Genomic DNA, 9,465 nt, shown 5'->3' with positions numbered 1-9,465 from the left:
AATGTTGCGTCACGCAGGACGACTTAAAACCCAATGATAACAGTTTAAAATAAGTTTGCATAATTAAAAGTATTTCAAGCAATGCATGATCCTAAACCGCACGCCCGCCTCGGATCCCTGAGAATAACATACTAAAAGTGTCAACACGGGGTTGGTGAGTTCACAAGTTTAAATAAAATAAAGCGTTTAGCGTTTGCGTTCAGCGTTTTGCGTTCAGCGTTTTGCGTTAAGCGTTGCTTTCCGTGTCCTATACACTTCCCTTTATGAGTCTCTTTGTGCTGGTTCTACTTAAGCAGTTAGTCAAATCAAACAATCAATTATTCCTATCCCTAACCTGCACTCATTCTTCATTTAGCAAATAAGCCAACATTAACATACACCATTTACCATACACTTTACCTTTACTGAGCTTGCTTGAGTGACACATGGCTATCTTGAACTGGCATCTTCTTTCTTTCTCATTTTAAATCTCATTATCTGTTCGAGTCTAAGCATGTAGGATGCTTAAATCTCTCGAACTTATGCTCTGATACCAACTTGTAAGGCCCCGAACCCGGTAGCCCTACTTTAGCGTCGGATTTACTCATAAACACAGTTCTTACAAATCAGAGTTCATTAAAACTTTCGCGGAATATAAAAACTTTCATAAAACAATTCATAACAAAACACGTCTTGTCTTAAAACATCATTTTGTCTTTCAAAATAATCGAAACATTTAACTTAAACGTCTTGAGTCTTCCGATGCCAGCCTCTTATTCAGTGCCACGTGTCTCCTCAAGCGAGCTGCCTCATCCTACTCACCTGCGTGCATACTAAAAGTCAGCTACGCTGAGTGAGTTCTAGTTAATCAAGCAACTTATCATACAACCACTTCATACAATATATACGTATCCGAAGACACATAGTCCACTGTCTAACATGCCACTGTTTAACCACTTAATTACCCCTATAGCTTAGCCTCTTAATTACCCCTACAGCTTAGCCACTTATGCCACTTTATGCCACTTGATGCCACTTTAATAACGAAGTCACGTATAGGCTTACCCTACCACGTACTATCGTCATGCCACTAACACTCTTACTAGACTCTGCCACTTCTATCACACTCTACCACTACTTGTCTACAGCACTCTTTATACCTATACAATATTTACATAATAAGCAAGTCGCATCATAGAATACATACACACTAACAACCACTTGACAATCACTCTCCTTGACGATACGTGCAATATCCGAAAATCGTTCACGTACCGACAAGCATTACATAATAGCTACTTGTATAACATCTATACACTTACCACTTAAGGTAAGTGTATTCACACTTTCGCATCTAACCTGCTTAACTTACCACTTAGCCTCTTATTTACACCTACCACCTTGCCACTTTGCCACTTTAATAACGTATAACGTTATGCCACTTTGCCATTTAATAACGAAAAACGTTATGCCACTTTGCCACTTTAATAACGTAAAACGTTATGCCACTTTGCCACTTTAATAACGTATAACGTTATGCCACTTTGCCACTTTAATAACGTAAAACGTTATGCCACTTTGCCACTTTAATAACGAAGGCACGTATAGGCTTACCCTACCACGTACTATCGTTATGCCACTAACACTCTTACTAGACTCTTGCCACTTCTAACACGTTCTACCTCTACTTGTCTACAACACGCTTCATATCATTTACATAATAAGCATGTCACATCAACAATCATACACACATAATAACGATGGCACGTACAGGCTTTCCCTATCACGCGCTCACGTTATGCCACTAACACCCTTGCTAGACTCTTGCCACTTTTAACACACTTTACCCCTACCTACCTATATCACACTTCATATCAGTTCGGTATTTACGTAATAAACCAGTCACATCATAACATTCGTACACACTATCAACCACTTGGAATTTATTATCCTTGGCGATACGTGCAATATCCGAAGATCGTTCACGTACCGACAAGCAATCATTCATATCCATCACATATATCACATATGGCATACACTTATCACTTAGGATAAATGTATTAACAACACATCGAGTATGCACACAGCCCCGAAAACATAACAAGGAATGGGGCTAGAAACTCACCTGAACTCTGCTTCTTCCTCTGATAGTTGTAAATCCCTTCTTTAACTGAGCTCGGCTGACTGTATAAGTTACACGTATCAATACTCGCCTGATCTAATCTGGTGGCCTAGTATTAGCTTACTTTTACTTATCGTTTTAATCTATTCTCTAATCGAACTTGACTTTAGGCGAAGTTAAACCTTAGGCGAACTTAGCTTTAGGCGAAGTTAAACCTTATGCGAACTTAGCTTTAGGCGAAGTTAAACCTTAGGCGAACTTGGCTTTAGGCGAAGTTGTCATCAGGCGAACTTGGCTTTAGGCGAAGTTGTCATCAGGCGAACTTGGCTTTGGGCGAAGTTGTCATCAGGCGAACTTAGCTTTAGGCGAAGTTGCCATCAGGCGAACTTAGCTTTGGGCGAAGTTGCCATCAGGCGAACTTAGCTTTGGGCGAAGTTGCCATCAGGCGAACTTAGCTTTGGGCGAAGTTGTCATCAGGCGAACTTAGCTTTAGGCGAACTTAGCTTTGCAGGCGAAGTTCATCAGGCGAACTTAGCTTGCAGGCGAAGTTGTCGTCTGCAGCTACTGTTCGTTCTTAAATCCCTTAATCACCTTTGTTTCTTAACCAAATAACTCGATTTAGGTACCCACGGGATCGTCTGACCAGCGCCTACAAACCCCAACCATCAAATCGACCTAACATCGATGTTTAAAGGGTGCGATTTAGGCATATAGGTTACGGGTTCTTTTTATCAATCGATTAACCCATCAAATCATAACCATTTTCAGTAAGATTAGCTTTGTTGGATTCGTTTTTACCATACAAACTCAGATCTATCATTTCTCAAATCAAACCGAACCTATACGAACGATTTCTAACTATAAACGTACCTTGAACGAGTCGAACTACGAACACGGTTAAGCCTTGAGGTTGTTTTGGTCCGTCACGACGTTCCAGCACCAACAAGCTCGGGTTTTCGCCTTCGGATCTTGGTTAGGGTCGTGTGTGTTTTGGGTGTGTGTGTATGGAAATGAGGATTAAATGGTGGTTAATGGTATTTATTTAGGGATCATGGGCTTAAGCCCATGGACTCTCCTTCCTTCTTTCATAACCCAAGTCCATAACCCATATCCGTTACCCAACACTAGCCCGACCCATACCAACTCCTACTCTATTTATTTATTTCCCGATAATCCGAGTAAACTTTCCCTCTATTATTAAGTAATATAATTAATATCATTTTGGAAATTTCGGGATGTTACAGTAGGATGCTCCGATTATGAAGAATCAAGCTTAAACGAGTGTGATATGTGTGTGTGAGGCTGCCGTCGCAAGAGGGAGGGGAGAAAGGGGCTGGCCGATCGGGTTTGTGAGGGAGAGAAGGAGGTTAGGGTTTTAATATTATTAATAATAATATATTACACTTTGTTCCCTCAACTTCTAACTTGTACTTTTCTAGCCTAAATTAACTAGTTTGCATCTTGAGTTAGCGTTTTATACTATGTTATCACATAACACATAAGTCTAACACATAATTATCACATAATTATTGTTTTGACGTTTTTCGTTTATTCACCAATCGTTTGCGTCAACTCGTTTGCGTTTCGGTGCAATTCCCGAAAGACTACACATGTAGTAAGTGTTAAGCGTCATTTAAACCCTAGTTTAAATGTAATGAGGTGTGCGTTATAGATTCAGTGATCTTTAAGTTTGAATTGACGGAGTTGAGTTGACGGAGTTAACCTGAAATTGACGATTGTCACATCATTCCCATGTTAAAGAATTTTCGTCCCGAAAATTTGAGTTAAGTCGTGATGAGTGTCTGAAAAAGTAAGAAAAATTTTCAGTTTTTCATATAAATAAACGAGTGTAAACATCTAAAAAGTTGAAGTTTGAACTTAAAAAAACGTAGTACTTGACATTGAACTACTAGGTCATAACTAACTCATTTATCCACAAGTTATGAGCAATAAATTGCTACTTAAACAGGACTCCTTTATCCACCGGATTGTGGAAAAATTTGCCGAAAGCTTGCATAAATGCAATGTTTTAAAAACCGGTATTTTACTTATACCGGATTAGACTAAAAAATGGTATAACCGGTTGAACCGGGTTATACCGGGAGATTCAACCGGTTGAATAGTTACCTTATAATTTCCTATAAGTTCAACTTCAACTCCAAAAATAACCCAAAAGTAAATGATTTCATAACAAAAAATAATTTAAAAGCTAATTTATATTAAAAAAATAATACAAAAGCACTCAAGTTTAAAAAAATAGTCCTAAAGTTTACACGTTTGAATGTTAATTGTTGGGTTAAAATTAATTTTGGAAAAATATGGACCGCAAATATCAAAAATTTCTCGTGCTTAAAACCGGTTTGCCGGTAAAAACCGGTATTTTAGACAAAAACCGCCGGTACGATGTTCTAGCAAACCGGCCAAGAATACCGGACTCAAAATACCGGCTTGTTGTGCAAAATCCTGTTTAACCGGTTCAACCGGCCGGTATGAACCGGTTTTTAAAACACAGCCTAAATGATAGCCATGAAGATGATGACTTTTATTTAGTTAACGTTGACCACAATCCGGATCCGGATACGGAAGTGGACGGGTCATAGATGTACAAAAATCGGGTACAGTTGAAAAACCCGAACCGGTTCGGAACCGGTTTTTTTCACACCGGGTAGGAAATGGCATCGGTTCCAGTCAGGAACCGGTTCGGTTCCTGACCCAAACCGATGCCCCAAAATGCTAACTTTTAGAAACCGGGTAGGATAGGAACCGGGACCGGTTATTATGTAAAAACCGGTTCCACCGGTTTTTTTTTGAAATTCAAATAATCTACCCGTTAGAAACCGGTTCCAACGGCTATATAGCCGTTTTTGACCGTTGGAACCGGTTTTTTTTTTACTACAATTAGGTTATTTTCATTCTATAAATAGCAAGGTATGGTGTGTACTTGTTAAACCACTTCCAAAACTATAAAACACACTCCAAAACACAATTAAGCTAAAACCGACAACAAATGGCAACTAATGACGACGTTGTTATGATGATCGAAACAACAAGATGCCCCGATGTTTGGGTTCATTAGGATTTGTGTCTCATGACCGACTCACAAGAGATGACTCGTTGCAAATATTACTCGAAGTTTCTTAAAGCAGGGTCCAACTCGACATTACGAAAACATACGAATAAGTATTGTCGAGAGAAAAGAAGTTTGGATGCTAAAAAAGCGGAAGTGGGAGAGTCTTCCGGCTCTACAACCCAAGCATCTACCACCGGTGACAACGCTTAATCGTTGTAGAACGCCGGATTAAAACGACGGACTTTGTTTTTTAGTTTTAGTTGTTATGTTTAGTATCGTTTATGTTTTAATAATGTTTGTAATAGTTATTGTTTAAATAAATAAAATGTTCGTCATTATTAAAAAAGTAACAAAAAATTAATCATGACTAACAAAAGTAGTTATTATTAAACAAATCAAAACTAAATATTAGTTGAACTTGTTACAAATAATTTTACTAAAACAAATAAAAAACACAAATTACAACTCTTCTTCGTTTTCACCATCGTCTTCGTTATCAGAAGATAGCCCGTCCTCCGCCTCCTCATCATGAATAGGACGCTCTATAGGTATTTCGTCTTCAAAGTTCGCCTTGTGTTGTACACGATCCACCGCATCCAAATGATCCTTTAGGCAAATGCAAACCTCTAGAGACTCGGAAGTTAATTTTGTTCTTCGCATAGATAACACCCTCCCACTAAGAGAAAAAACCAATTCGGAAGCAACCATTGAGGCTTGTACGGCAAGCAAATCACGAGCCATGGCGAATAGAATAGGAAATTCGTTTTGTTTTCCTTTCTACCAAGCCAACAAATCAATATTGCGAATTTCGTCGACCGTTGCGCCCTCAACATAGTTTGCTCCACTATATCGACCAAGTTCGCTAGTTGGTGTGCTTCCTCTTTGCCTCTTAGATGCCGATTCACGAACCGCATTCATCAAGTTTATAAGTGGGTCATTGCACGGCCTACTAGTTGTTTTTTTCACAAAAGACGATCTCGTGCTTGGACCATACATTTGAAAATAATGGTCATAAAGGTCTTGAAGGTTTTTGTTGAACTTTTCCTTCGCTTCCGTCGACAACTTCGGGTCGATCTCGTGCATACCTAAGTTGTCGAATATTTCCTCAATCGTTGTCTCAACTCCATGAACATTCCAATAGGGGTTTAATGCGACGGCACAAGTAAAGACCGGCGGTATGTTTTCAAAATATTTTAAGAACTTTTCCTTCATCACCGCAACAATATTCTTGAAGAGTTTGTTCTTCTCCGCAAAGTTTTTAAAAGTGCAAGACATGTAGTACAATTCTTGCAAAACCCAACAACTAGTAGGATAATAGACTCCCGATAATCTTTTGTGTCTCAAAAACCGGTTCCAACGGAGTTTGACCTGTGTTTGACCTTTTAAAAAAAAAACCCGTCGGAACCGGTTTTTTCGGGAAGGAACCGGACCGGGTACAATTAGGAACCGGGTAGGAACCGCTTGGGAAATACAAATAGGGGAACCGGGTAGGATATTCGGGTACAAAAATACCCAAACCGGGTATTTGGTCCATCGAGTAGGAACTGGAACCGGTTCCGGGTCGGTTCCACCGGTTCGGTTCCGAAACCGGTTTTTTTGTGCACGTTAGTCGGGTCCATGGGTCACAACCCACCCCACCTGAAAGGCAATCCGATTTTCATGCATAATAGTTGCCCACGTCATTTATTTCAGCATTTGTTTTTTTTTTATTTTAGTTTATTTTCTTTGAATTGTTTTCCTTTGCAGTTATTTAGTTTTCCCTAAATTGTAGTAATGGGTACCCCATAATCGACACCCATGTTTATTTTATTTCTTTATGTAATCGTATGCATGAATGAAAAGGCAGAAGTTTATGTTTGATTAAAAATATTGTGTTAATTTTGTCTCAATGGATTTTGAGCAAGATTGATTTTGTCTATGCTAGCTCGATTTTGGCATCTCGAGTGGTGCTCTTAGACACGGTTTCTTTTCTGGAGTGGTGTGTCTGTATCTTCGGTTAAAAAATCGCAGCCCAACTGTTTGTTTCGGTGGTGAATCTGTATCCGAAACGAGCCGTTGATCTATCCGTTATATATTCAATTTCAATTCCTACCCATTACCGGTGATATTGCTATCACTAAATGCCTTGATGGCTAGGCGGTTTAGCTACGCTGGGCCTCGCCTGAGCATCCAGGCGAGCGCCTTTTTTGCGTTTTTTATAACTATGGTATCTAGTACTTTTAATCGTGATATTAAAGACGATAATGTAATTGTATAACCGTTTTTTCGCTCCTACTTATCATGTTAACGCTACACATAAGTGTGTATTGTTCTCACAAATATCAATTTAAAATTGGTTTTGTATTGAACGTGTCCTAACTCCTAAGTATATATCACTATATTTTTGTAGAGAGAATTGAAACTGACTTAATAAATTACAATGAAGTGAAACTTTCAATATATACAAAATTTAACTATGACAAAGCTTCTCTGTCTCATTATCTATACACAAATAAGATGATGAAGCATAAATGTTAATTTTAAGAGAAAATATTGATCCTTTTATATATAACACAAACCGAACTATATCTAGATAATGGGTAAGCGAGCAACAAGCTGCGCCGCTATCCTCTTTTGAATCACAAAGTCTATTCTACTAAATATAGAATGTAAGGGTCTGAGAGTGGTCTCAGGGTGCTCTCGGGGCCGTCGAAAACACCTCCTCGTGTCTCTCGGGCCAGACAAAAAAAAACAGCTCTGTTCGGGGTCACTACACCAATTTGGAAATGAAACAAAGAATAAAAGGAAGAGAAGCATAAGTAAATCAGGAAGAATGGCAGTGGGAGAGGCGAGAACATCAACCCATGGTGATCAGTACCGAACGGGGAGGAGGTGTGCTTCCGGGAATCAGGAAGACCACTCAAACCTCCCTAAGTCAACCGCTCATAAATTAGAAAATTAGCGACTCTTGGTGTGTCATTACATATGGACCGGACTTGAAATGTCTCACCATATGAAGTCTCAAAAGTAAAAAACATTCTACAACTATAATCAACAATAATCCACGAACAAGTAAATCCGCATAAAGGAAGGCAAGCAAACGGCTTCATCTGAACTAACAATATATACAAAATCACTAGCATCCGAATGATTCTCAATTCAAATCTACCAAAATGCATAAAAGAAAAACACTAACCGCAAATTTAATACACAATTTAGCACTTTTTGAAGCACTCTACATGGTACACACGGCCACAATTTAGCACCCTGATTATATCTTGATCTTCAAAATCTATCTGTAAAACCCAAATCAACATCACACAAGTATACTGCAATACAAAAACAAACATGACAGATAAAAAAAGTTGACCAATCCTGATTTATATGACCTGCATCATGAATCCAAACACCTATACAAGATTATGAAACCAGACAGTTTTGGTGTTCAAACCAATAGTGCTGATATGCTTAAAGCCTTAAATAACCAAACCAACAACAATATGCAGGTAACCAGACATTTATTAAGAAATTAATAGTTCAATACCTGACAAATTACACAGAAATTAGGTTCTTAATCAGCAGAAGGAAAGAGAATATGATCTCTTTTTGGTGTCCCGATATCTGGAATGATCTCGTGCTTCCTGGCAGTATATTAATTAATACTTCATATGATATGTGCATATTAATTAGATAATGAAGTATGAAGTATGACAGTATAGCACTTACCCGCAATACATCAAGATGCGTTTTGGCAAGAGATCATCCCATGCTCTTTGCAGGATAGTCCCATCATCACTATTCTTGAAAGCAATGGTCCTGAGAAATATTATTAACCATTTACTATCAGGTTCTTTGTTAGATATATAAAGCTAAAAGGGATATTCTTTATTACTCTGGTAAGCATCTCCGATGATACGACTTTGGGCATCGTCTGCAGACTGCAAACTGCAATTCACGGACATCTTTATCTTCTCGTTGTCCACACTGATGGCACTTATGAATGGGACAGGAGAATGGTATCCCTGCAACTATTTGACCTTTAAGTTGACTAGCATAGGGTTCATAATATGGGCAGATCAAATTTGCTGCGCATTCAGGGTGATAAAAGTTCCCGCAAGTTGCATGAAGACAACGGAAGACCTAAAACGGTATTTCTGTTAGTCAAATATATTTGACAAACACCATACGTGTAAATATATTTGTTATACGGTTGACTATACCTCCGGAGAAGAAGACTTGTCAGAGGAGCCAAGCTTTCCACAACCAAAGCACTGATGTTTCTGGTATTTACAGTTGTCACAAACATAAGTTGTAA

The 9,465-nt window shown here is 38.7% G+C and overlaps 1 long non-coding RNA gene across 1 annotated transcript; it reads right to left on the bottom strand.

Moving 5' to 3' along the window:
* Nucleotides 1-8,694: 8,694 nt before the first annotated feature.
* On the bottom strand, nt 8,695-9,465 carry LOC143615534 (uncharacterized). Its single transcript, XR_013150494.1, has 3 exons — nt 9,371-9,465; nt 8,877-9,290; nt 8,695-8,791 (listed from the first exon to the last, which is right to left on the bottom strand). It is a non-coding gene; the product is annotated as an uncharacterized LOC143615534 (long non-coding RNA).

This window comes from Bidens hawaiensis, unplaced genomic scaffold (genome assembly GCF_021521415.1).
Source record: "Bidens hawaiensis isolate Kalapana, Puna unplaced genomic scaffold, B.hawaiensis_p1.1 tig00043490_1, whole genome shotgun sequence".
Classification (NCBI taxonomy): Eukaryota; Viridiplantae; Streptophyta; class Magnoliopsida; order Asterales; family Asteraceae; genus Bidens; species Bidens hawaiensis.
The sequence above is the reverse complement of the archived record's forward strand: the minus strand, read 5'-3'. Positions and strand labels throughout refer to the sequence as shown.